Raw genomic sequence first — 12,261 nt, 5'->3', positions numbered from 1 at the left:
GTCGGAAGTACACGAGTGTATGGACATACGTGGGTAGGTTGTAGCAAGGAAAACGCAGTGAAATCGAACGCAGTGAAATCATCTTTCTAAATGACGAAATAATGCAATAAGCATTACTGCACACCAATAACTTTGTCGGTTAATTTTTTATAAGAAATTCATATTTTTTTACAACAAAATTCGAATAGTTTAAAGAAAGAAATAAAAAAAAATGGCTGGATGCGGGTTTGCAAAAAAGTAAGAATCACTGAGATGTTTAACCACAAAACCAAAAATAGTATTACCAATATTAATAATAGCATAGCAATTTTTTCGTTAAAAAATATAACTTTACCATATTTTGAAAAAAAAATGGCCTACGACAACTATATTATTTTGTTAATCTTTGACCATATTAAAAAATTTAGTTGGTTGTTGTTGCTTTATATGGTCGAAAATTGATTTATATGATACAAATTGCAATATATATTGTTACCACAAGCATAGCATTGTCGCGACAACAATAGTATTCCAAAAACTGAACTTATAAAATCATTTTTTTTTCTCTGCGTGTACCGATGTCCGTACCGAATAAGGTCAAAATCGGACTATATTTAGATATAGCTACCATTTATTACCCGATTTCGCTAAAACTTTGAACGTTGAGTTGCAGGAGGATCCCCAATATCTGATTTGAAGATCGTTTATATCGCACCATATTTAGAGATAGCTCCCACCGTGACGCAGAGGTTAGCATGACGCCAAACGCCTGGTTCAAATCCCGGCGTGAACTTCAACAAAATGTTCAGTGCTGGTTATCCCCTTACTAATGCTGACTACATTTGAGAAGTTTTAACATGGTAGGATACCTCATGCCATGTTAAATCTTCTCTACCAAGTGGTGTCGCAATACGTCACCCCGTTCGGACTCGGCATAAAAAAGCAGGCCCCTACTCATTAAGCTTAAACTTTAATCGGACTGCACTCATTGATATGAGGGAAGTTCCCTTGCTCCTAAATGGAATATTCATGGGAAATTTAGTAGTAGTAGTGTCGCTGTCTAATGCTGTCGACATTTGTGAGGTACCGTACCATTTTGTATGGTGTCGCACTGCGACACGCCTTTCAGACTCGGAGCTCCTTATCATTGAGATTAAACTTCAATTGGACAACACTCATTGATTTGTGAGAAGACAACACTCATTGAATTGTGAGAAGAATATCACAAAAAAAATGTTAATTAAAAATTTAGATGAAAATAAAAATATATTCAATTAAAAACTTAATTGAATCAATAATTTTTTAATTGAATCCTTTTTTAACTACGATCGTGATTGAAATTTTTGTCAATTTTCAATTAAAAAATTCAATTATTTTTTAATTGAATTTGAATTTTTTTTCAATTATTATCGTGATCAGTGTTGCCGTTTTCGGTATGTTCCTACCAAAATAGGTAAGTTTTTATTCGCTTGGTAGGTTGATAGGCTGACCTCAATTTTTGGTAGGTTTTCCAACATATAAATACCAAGTTAATTACTGAAAAATCGCCTGGGATAAATAAAAATTATTTTAATTCTTGTCGTTTTTGTGTATTCGTTCCGAGTGCAGAATAAAACCTGGATGTTGAGGAGCCAAATACTGTTACAAGAGATCTTACTGCTTCAAATTTCAGCAAAAAGGGCGTAAGTTCTGATATTGACTGTAAATGGTACGAGTGTTAAAGGAAAGGCGGTTTTTGTACATTCAATGCCTTCAATCGGAAAACGGGGCATCTGCAGCTGCATACAAATATGTCAGACCGCGGCGAAAATTGGTAGTAAACGCGTTTTTCAAACTTATAAATCGGGAGATTGCCTTATCCAAACTCGGCACAATTGTTCCTTGAAATCAGGGCAAACATACGACTTTTTTTATAGGGATATCGATATAAAGGGTGCTATATCAAGACATAGGCCATTTTTGAACTTTAGGCTGTAGACAGCTTTCAATAAACAGACAGACAGACATGTCTAGATCGTATGTGACTAAAGGGTGATTTTTTTGAGGTTAGGATTTTCATGCATTAGTATTTGACAGATCACGTGGGATTTCAGACATGGTGTCAAAGAGAAAGATGCTCAGTATGCTTTGACATTTCATCATGAATAGACTTACTAACGAGCAACGCTTGCAAATCATTGAATTTTATTACCAAAATCAGTGTTCGGTTCGAAATGTTCATTCACCGTTCAGCGATGAGGCTCATTTCTGGTTGAATGGCTACGTAAATAAGCAAAATTGCCGCATTTGGAGTGAAGAGCAACCAGAAGCCGTTCAAGAACTGCCCATGCATCCCGAAAAATGCACTGTTTGGTGTGGTTTGTACGCTGGTGGAATCATTGGACCGTATTTTTTCAAAGATGCTGTTGGACGCAACGTTACGGTGAATGAACACATTTCGAACCGAACACTGATTTTGGTAATAAAATTCAATGATTTGCAAGCGTTGCTCGTTAATAAGTCTATTCATGATGAAATGTCAAAGCATACTGAGCATCTTTCTCTTTGACACCATGTCTGAAATCCCACGTGATCTGTCAAATACTAATGCATGAAAATCCTAACCTCAAAAAAATCACCCTTTATAACGACAATATAGTATGGTCGGGTTTGGTCGGAATTTTCTTTAATTTTGGTATATAAAATGTGATTAAAAATTTAATATCTTTCAATTAAACAATAACGACCAAGACCACTAACTGTTTTTCTTTTTGTTACTCAATTCGTTCGCCAATTCATTGAAAACAGCTGATTTTATAGAGGGAAAACAGCTGCTTCATTGAATTGACGAGCGAATCAAGTGACAAAAAAAAGTTTGTGGTCTAGGGTTAAGGGCGTGGCCAACGAATGCATAGGTTACCCTATGGAACAGCGAAACGGTCGGCAGGACAACGAAAATCCTATGGGGAGATCCAGGTCGTGAAAGTAAGTAAGAAGGATGTCAGCTTTCGGTATCATAACGGGACAAATAGGAGCTCACTTATGCAAAATCGGTGCGGCAAGTAATAGCATGTGTAGGGCATGCGGAGAAGATGATGAGACGTTGGCTTTCGCGGCTTACATATACCGGCAATTAGGTGGGGACACAATACTAAACATGAACCAACTTAGGGGCGTAGCATGGAAAATAAATTAGGATTTTGTAAGTAGCACGGAATTCCTTAATAGATTTTCTTTTTCGAGGTTTCTTTTTTAAGTATTTAGATGTATGTCCATAGTGACATGGGACGGATTAATATCCGCAACCTCTTTTCAACCGAACTAACCTAACCTAACCTAGTGGTCTAGGCAATAAGTTCTTTAAATCATTTGTTAATGGAATCGCAAATTTTTTCGACCCGACAGCACTGTTATGACTGTCTGTTTTTGAAAAACTCTAGCCGCTCAAAATTTTGATAAATACTAATAGTCTTTCGACTACCTATTTTAATTTCTAGATGAAAATTTCCATATTAATAGCATAATGGCTTCTTTAGCACCGATCTAATTTAAACATACTCTAGATAAATGTTTTTCTTTGGGGTTTACTTCCGCAATGCATGTATTTCATAAAGTAACTGCCCCGTTTCACTTTCTTTTATAATTCGGTAAACAATATTTTCCGTTTCATTTTTGAAAAAAAAAGTGTTTCAGGAGTTTTACATATGTGAACCAAGTTGCATCGAAATCAAGGATGCCCTTACAGTGCACTTTTCGCAAAATGCTTAATATTTGAATATTTTCAATAAAAAATTGTAATTGATCTAATTAAAAAATTAATAGGATATTTCGACAATTTCAATCATTTTTTTAACTGGATCAACTAAAAAATTAATTGAAACTTTGAAAAATTCAATCATTTTTTTAACTGGATCAATTAAAAAATTAATCGGAAATTTCAAAAATGTACAATCTTTTCTTTAATTGAATATGCGATTTTTTTAATTGAAATTTTTTTCAATCACCTTTTCCAAAAACTTTGATTGATGTTATCATTTTCGTGATTGAAGCAGTTTCGATTAAAAAAAAATAATTAATTTCCTAATTGAAAACGATTTTTAATTTTTTTCTGTGTAGGAGAAGGAGAACAAATATTTGTATGAGAAGAAATGGGAAAACGAGAAGATATGGGAGTCTTTGCTCCTTCTACTAACGCATTAAAATGTATTATAAGTATGGAATAGTGCAGAAATATTTCACATGGAAGTCTTCCACTTGCAAATTGTTTTCTCGCGAGTTTATCTATCCACACAATTTTCCCCAGATTGTTTACTTTGTCGCCTATGAATCAATGACATCATTGTTGTTGATTCATACGAGCATGGGAATACTTACTTCAAGGTCAGCATAGTCTGACCTCGGCCTTTACAAATTCTGAGAGAACTCTCGCACAAATTTATTTTCGGAGTAAAGGCAACTATGTCTCGCACTCAGTATTGCCCATAATAAAAACCCAAAAAATGGGATGTTCCCCTAAATATTAATAGAAGAAAACTTAAGGCCCGCTAGTCGTGTTTTACAATGAAGATAAATATTTATTCACGATTATTTTTATACCCTCCACCATAATATGGGGGGTATACTAATTTCGTCATTCTGTTTGTAACTACTCGAAATATTCGTCTGAGACCCCATAAAGTATATATATTCTTGATCGTCGTGAAATTTTATGTCGATCTAGCCATGTCCGTCCGTCCGTCCGTCTGTCTGTCGAAAGCACGCTAACTTCCGAAGGAGTAAAGCTAGTCGCTTGAAATTTTGCACAAATACTTCTTATTAGTGTAGGTCGGTTGGTATTGTAAATGGGCCATATCGGTCCATGTTTTGATATAGCTGCCATATAAACCGATATTGGGTCTTGACTTCCTGAGCCTCTAGAGTGCGCAATTCTTACCCGATTGGAATGAAATTTAGCATGACGTGTTTTGTTATGATATCTAATAACTGTGTCAAGTATGGTTCAAATCGGTCCATAACCTGATATAGCTGCCATATACACCGATCTTGGGTCTTGACTTCTTGAGCCTCTAGAGTTTGCAATTCTTATCCGATTGGAATGAAATTTTGCACATAGTGTTTTAGTATCACTTCTAACAATTGTGCTAAGTATGGTTCAAATCGGTAAATAACCTGGTATAGCTGCCATATAAACCGATCTTGGGTCTTGACTTCTTGAGCCTCTAGAGTTTGCAATTCTTATCCGATTAGGATGAAATTTGGCACGACGTGTTTTGGTATGATATCCAATAACTGTGCAAAGTATGGTTAAAATCGGTCCATAACCTGATATAGCTGTCATATAAACCAATCTTGGGTCTTGACTTCTTGAGCCTCTAGAGGGCGCAATTCTTATCCGATTGGGATGGAATTTTGCACGACGTGTTTTGTTATAATATCCAACAACTGTGCTAAGTATGGTTCAAATCGGTCCATAACCTGATATAGCTGTCATATAAACCGATCTTGGGTCTTGACTTCTTGAGCCTCTAGAAGGCGCAATTCTTATCCGATTGGAATGAAATTTTGCACGACGTGTTTTGTTATGATATCCAACAACTGTGCCAAGTATGGTTCAAATCGGTCCATAACCTGATATAGCTGCCATATAAACCGATCTTGGGTCTTGACTTCTTGAGCCTCTAGAGTGCGCAATTCTTATCCGATTGGAATGAATTTTGGCACGTAGTATTTTGTTATGATATCCAACAACTGTGCCAAATATGGTTCAAATCGGTTCATAACCTGATATAGCTGTCATATAAACAGATCTGGGGACTTGACTTCTTGAGCTTCTAGAGGGCGTAATTCCTATCCGATTTGGCTGAAATTTCGCAAGACGTTTTTTATTGTTACTTTCAACAACTATGGCAAATAAAGTACAAGTCGGTTCATAACCTGATATAGCTGCCATATAAACCGATCTGGGATCTTGACTTCTTGAGCCTCTAGAGGTCGCAATTATTATCCGATTTGCCTGAAATTTTGTACGACGGATTCTCTCATGACCATCAACATACGTGTTTATTATGATCAGAATCGGACCAAAGCCCGATACAGCTCCCATATAAATCGATCTCTCTATTTTACTTTTTAAGCTCACAAAGAGCGCAATTCTTATTCGAATTGGCTGACATTTTACACAGGTCTCCAACATATAATTTAATTGTGGTCCAAACAGGACCATATCTTGATATCGCTCTAATAGCAGAGCAAATCTTTTCTTATATCCTGTTTTGCCTAAGAAGAGATGCCGGGAAGAGAACTCGACAAATGCGATCCATGGTGGAGGGTATATAAGATTCGGCCCGGCCGAACTTAGCACGCTTTTACTTGTTTTTAGATAATAAATTTTAAGCAAAAAGCATTATTATTTTATTCAGTAGAACATTGCCTCATTTTTGGAGCGTTAAAAAAAAGGAAACCGTGAAATATATTGATTTCCACTTACTAGAACACTAGACCTAAAATTTAACTATTAAACAAGGAATTGACTCATACAATCTACTAAAATAAGAAGATTGGTTGCTTAAATAATTGTCAACATAGAAATTCATTTTTAATTGTGTTACGACGAGTGGTTGCTAAAGAATGCATACATAGAATTTTTAATTGTCCGAATTAAAATTGCCCTGTACCTCCTCTAAAAGTCCACCAAACTACTAACTTTCGCCTCAGTTGGTAAAAGTGCAACAAAAGGACAATACAAAAGTTTCAGAGAACATGCGTCAAAGAGGACCATACCTACCAGGACGTTGAAGAATATTTAGATGTTCGACCCTTAGACATACAGAGTAACGAGGATGTTACTGGGCAATGCGAAAATTGATGGAGGACGACATCGAGGCGACGAAAAGAAACCTGGTTGAAATGGAAGAGGATTCAGATCGGAAATCTGAGACGATACTTGACATCAAGGCGAGCGAGGCACTGCTGCTAGCGGCCCGGTTTTAGATTAACAGAACACTCGTATTGCCATGTGAAAGTTCATGCTACACGGATGGATCAAAGCTATAGGACAGAATGGGCCTGGGGATCTAGGTGAGGTACTGAGGACTCAAAAACTGAGGTTATTTTCGACAACCTGGGCATACTGCGGTCTAAGGCATACATGAGGTTGTATGGTATTAAAGCGATTACATCAATTGTTACATCATTACGGACAGTAAGATGAATATCAGGGCTATAACAACCAGGACTGTGAGGTCACGGATGGTCTTGGAATTTAAGATGATTAATGCCCTCTAAGACCCTCTAACGCCTATCTGCAGGATGACATTTGCTGATACACGTTCCTCAATAATAATAGGAACGAACCTCTCCGAACCATTCGAGGTTTCAAACAAGTAGACTGCTTATCATGTGATCTCTTTATTTTACGGCTGGAGAAGATTATACGAGATGCAGATGTGAATAGCTATGGCACACTACTCACACAAGAACGCATGCTACTCGCCTATACCGACGACATCGATATCATGGGTCGGTCACCGGAAGTAGTAACTGCAGCCTTTGAAAGAATCGAAAGTGAAACAGTGAAAATAGTTCTGGTGGTAAATGGAATCAAGACAAAATAGATGGTATCAACTCTCAAAACGCTTTGTACAACCGAGCAGATAAAGAAAATGGAAAAAGTTGGGAACCACAACTTTGAGATAGTCAAACAACGCCGTAACTGAAACGAACGACGCCAGTTTTGAAATATAGCGAAGAATAATATTGGCAAACAGATGCTACTTTGAATTAAGTAAGCAGTTTAGAAACAAGGCCACCTCTCGATAGACGAAAATTGCACTATGCAAGACACTGGTTCTACACATGATGTTATATGGTTCCGAGGCATGGGTACTTGTGAAAGTAGACGAGGCAGTGTTAAATTTATGGACCAGTTTGCTTTGAAAGAGAGTATCGGCGCCGTTTGAACTACAAACTGTATGACGACGTTAGCATAGTTATCAAAATACAACTATTGCGTTGACTGAGTCATGTTGTCATAATGAATGAAGAAGTTTCAGCGAAGAACTCTTTTGAAGGCGATCCCGATGGTACACTCAAACCGGAACGCCCAAAAGGCCCATGGAAAGATCAATTGGTAAGAGACACCTCGAAACTTGGTGTCAGAGATTTTAGAAGGAACGCTTGGAATGCGATTCTACGTTCGGCTAATGGGATACATGCAATTAAAGTAAAGTAACCACCTCTGAGGATGGTACGATACGCTTCCTTTGGGCGCTGGACCACAACAAAGTCAGGATGCATTTATAAGGTAAGGTCATGCGAACAGCTGATTGCAATTTTTTTATTTTTGTTTTGATTTTGCAGTAAATCTAAATGTCAAAGGCTATTGGATCTGATATTCCACAAATAAGCAACAAATCAGTGTTATAATGAGGAAAATACAAATATAAAACACATCTGAAGAAGATATGTTGTAAAACAAAGTTTTTTCTAAAACCACTTCGACATTTCAATTAACGGCATTTGCCACTCAAGGTAGTTTCGTTGGGGGTAGATTTTGTTGTTGTGCTAATGACGCTACCTCTTAATTGTACCATGTAACGGAGTAGGGGAAATGAAAGGGCGGACTATTTGGACGTGAAGACCATAAGACTGCCACCAGTAATCTTGGTGAATCCAAAGCCTTTGGGGGTAACGCAGTCCTAGTTAATGGCGTGGGAGACGAAAGCTGTGAAACGGTCGGTAGGACGACGAAAATCTATGGGAAATTCCCTGATCATGAGAAGACGTGGCTAATACTGAAAGGAAGAAAGAAGCAGATCGGTATAGCTTTTGGTATCATAACGGGACACAGGAATACGAGCGCACTTATAGGGGCGTTTCACATAAAGGAAATTTTCGCTAAGTAAACTTCTTCTCTGAAAAATGTTGGACTTTGTTTACAATAAATGTACATATTCTTTTGCGATAAACTCTTGCAAGAATTTGTGACAAATATAAAGTTTTGTTTTACCCTGACAATACCTTACATTCTTGATATATAGAACATGTATTCGTAGTATCAACTTATTTTTCTTTGTTTAAGATGTATGTGCCTTAGAAATTCTTGATGTGTTTTTTTGTACCTGGCAGCCATATATGTGTTGCTCTAATAATATTTGTCATCAGACACACCTCATTTTTGTAATAGAAGCCTAGTACTGACTTCGAATTTTCGCCCGAACAACTTTCAAAACGCATTATAAAAAAATTGTGACGGCAAAAAAGGCGAACACATTCCGCAGAAGTGGTACTGAGTTTTATGAGCAACTAATTGAAAATCTAATTAAATGTTCAAATGTTTCTTTGCTCTTGTCTTCGTTGTCTTCGTGTTGTTGTTGTTGTAGCAGTGTGTTGTACACTGAGGCGGCAGCCCTTGCCGATGAAGGACTTCATCGGGTCAATCCGGTACGTACAACCTTCTGTCATGGGATTAGTTGCCATGGTTTACCCAGCTGTTCAATATACTGACTGATCTTTCCTCAGTCAAAACAAAAAGGGAAAAAATGTTGTGTGTGAGAATGTGTCTATACCAGTGAAGAGCACCCAATTGCAATTATTTGCAAGCCCTTTGGCCAGCTTGGGATTATCTTTTTATGTATGTACAAAGTAGTTTGCGTATTTTTGCCAACCACTGGTCTATACGCTGAAATACTCATCCTTACTCTCTAGTAAAACTTAGCTGGCTGATCCCTCCTTCTAATGCCACACTAGGCTTCAGACATGGAGACAGTTTATTGTTAGGCCCCTAAAGTTGGTCACCTTGGTATTTCGAAAAATTTTACGGGCAGCCAAATCTTTATTTATAGTAGGGTTTAAAAAAAATGTCAACGAGATATCTCTACCCTTCTGACGACATATTTTTTACTATTTTTTTCGATTTTCTCCTATTATGCGTCGTATGAACCACGTCCATCAAAATATAACGGTTACGTTGTCTAGGTCATGTTGTCAGAATGTATGAAGAAGCTCCAGCGAAAAAGTCACTAAGAAAGGGAAAGGTGATAAGATAAAATTGTTGATTTTCTCAATATTATAGTTTCCAACTTCCTTTGTTTGCCCGGGTGTACAGGGCCTTCCGAGTGTGGATTCCATCCACATTGTCTTATCGCCTTTTACCCATTTTAGCTAGCGCTCTTTCGATCTTTTCAAAGGCTGCAGTTAGGGATCGGTAACCGATCTACAAATCCACCACGTATTACCACGATATATTAAGGAACGTTATTTTGACGATTTTTTGTCCCAATTTCGGCACATTGACTCTTGACTATTTTCGATTTGAATTTCTTTATAAGTTGACGATTTTTTTCAGGATCTATTTGTACTGAAACTGACCTCAAACTAGAGCAAAAAATTTCAGAATTATCGTTTGTGGCTGACTTTAATGCCCAATTTTGAATAACTTTAACGGGTTGCTCATTTGTGTATCTTTCCATCATTAAAATTGAAATTGAGAAATGTTTAACGAAATGCGGAAAATAAACTTGTCATGGGACATTAAAATATAACAACTATTTAAATATTATTAGACCTCCATTCATATGAAAGTCTGAATTCCAAATTTTTTCTTTTCGTTTGTTATATTATATATTTTTATAATGAGGATATAACCACCTCATTATAAAAATATAGAAGTTATATCCTCATTATAAAAAAAATTATATATGTATTTATATTTTTATTATAAATATGTTAAAAAAATGAATCAACCTTTAATATTTTTGAATTAAGGGTATTGATAGACATTCTATTGGCCCCTCACCCTTCGAAAATCGTACTTTATATTTGATTGAGACTAATTTAAGAGAGTGACGATTTTTTTTGAAAATTTTTACGTTTTTCACGATTTTTTTCCTCAATATTGACGATTTTTTATGAAAAAGTCCTGCTAGCACTGCCTTGATGTATATTCAGCCGCCATTTCAAGTAGCATGATGAAGATTAAACTTGCTTTAAATACAACATTGCGCTACATTTTTTCTTGCAGGTTATTCGATAATATTTCCCCGTTTGTTAGAACCTTTCTTGGTTGTTCCTTCAATGATTTTGTTATATGTAGAAATCTGATTATGTTCGACAAAATCTATAAACACCATAATCCATTGACCCAATTGATGCAGATAGTTTTTTCTACAGGCGTATTAGATATGTATGTCAGCAGTGCTGCCAGGTCTTTCGTAAAAAATCGTCAAAATTGATGAAAAAATCGTCGCTCTCTTAGATTAGACTGAATCAAATATATGGTACGATTTTCGAAGGGTGGAAGTCCAATAGAATGTTGATTTTTTATAACATATTTTTAATAAAAATATAAATACATAGATACTTTTTTTTTATAATGAGGATATAATTTTTATTGTACAAGCCAAACAAACGATAACAAATAATATGGAATTCAGACTTTAATATGATTGGAGGGCTAATATTTAAATGGTTGTTATATTTTAATGTCCGATGTCAAGCATTTTTCTGCATTTCGTTTGACATTTCTCAATTTCAGTCAATTTCAATATTAGTGATGAAAGATACACAAGTGTGCAACTCGTAAAAGTTATTGAAAATCTACATCTGTCATTAAAATTTAACCGCCTTTTACATTAAAATAGGGCAATAATGCGGATTTGTAGCCATAAACGATAATTCTGAAATTGATCCTGAAAAACAAATCGTTGCCTTATAAAGGGATTCAAATCGTCAAGCGTCAAAGTGTCAAATTTTGGACAAAAAATCGTCAAAATGACATTAAATCGTCACGTCTCTATGTCAGGTGCTCAATTCCACTATCTGCAATCTGTGGACGCTCCCGGTAGCTGTCAACTGAGCTTCTCATAAACACCACAAAAATAGCAGCGCAGTTCCAAGGAGTTTCGATCCGTATGGTGCTCATAGTTATCTCGTGTATTAAAATTCGGCTTAATGAAAAATTCATAATTTAAAAGATTTGCATTTTCTTCGGCAGCAATTCCTTCTCTGGTATACCTAGCGCTGTTGCGCAGAAATAGATCTCCTACATGCACCCAAATACTGAAATATTTGAAAAGTAGCCTTCCAGTTTAGAGGTAATTGTTTTTAAAGCTCCTATTTCAATACCCATGATAATGTTTTAATGAGATAAAGTCATGTAGTGAAAATTGGTATGAAGTTTGTAAATTTCGTCTCTTTCAATCAATATAAGTCTTTTCAATGTCTAACTAATAATTAAATTTTAAAAAAGTTTAGTTATACAATGCAACAAATTTAGCCATATATAAAAAATTAAATTTTGAATTT

The sequence above is a fragment of the Stomoxys calcitrans genome, chromosome 5 (assembly GCF_963082655.1).
Source record: "Stomoxys calcitrans chromosome 5, idStoCalc2.1, whole genome shotgun sequence".
NCBI lineage: Eukaryota > Metazoa > Arthropoda > Insecta > Diptera > Muscidae > Stomoxys > Stomoxys calcitrans.
This window is presented reverse-complemented; position numbering follows the sequence as displayed.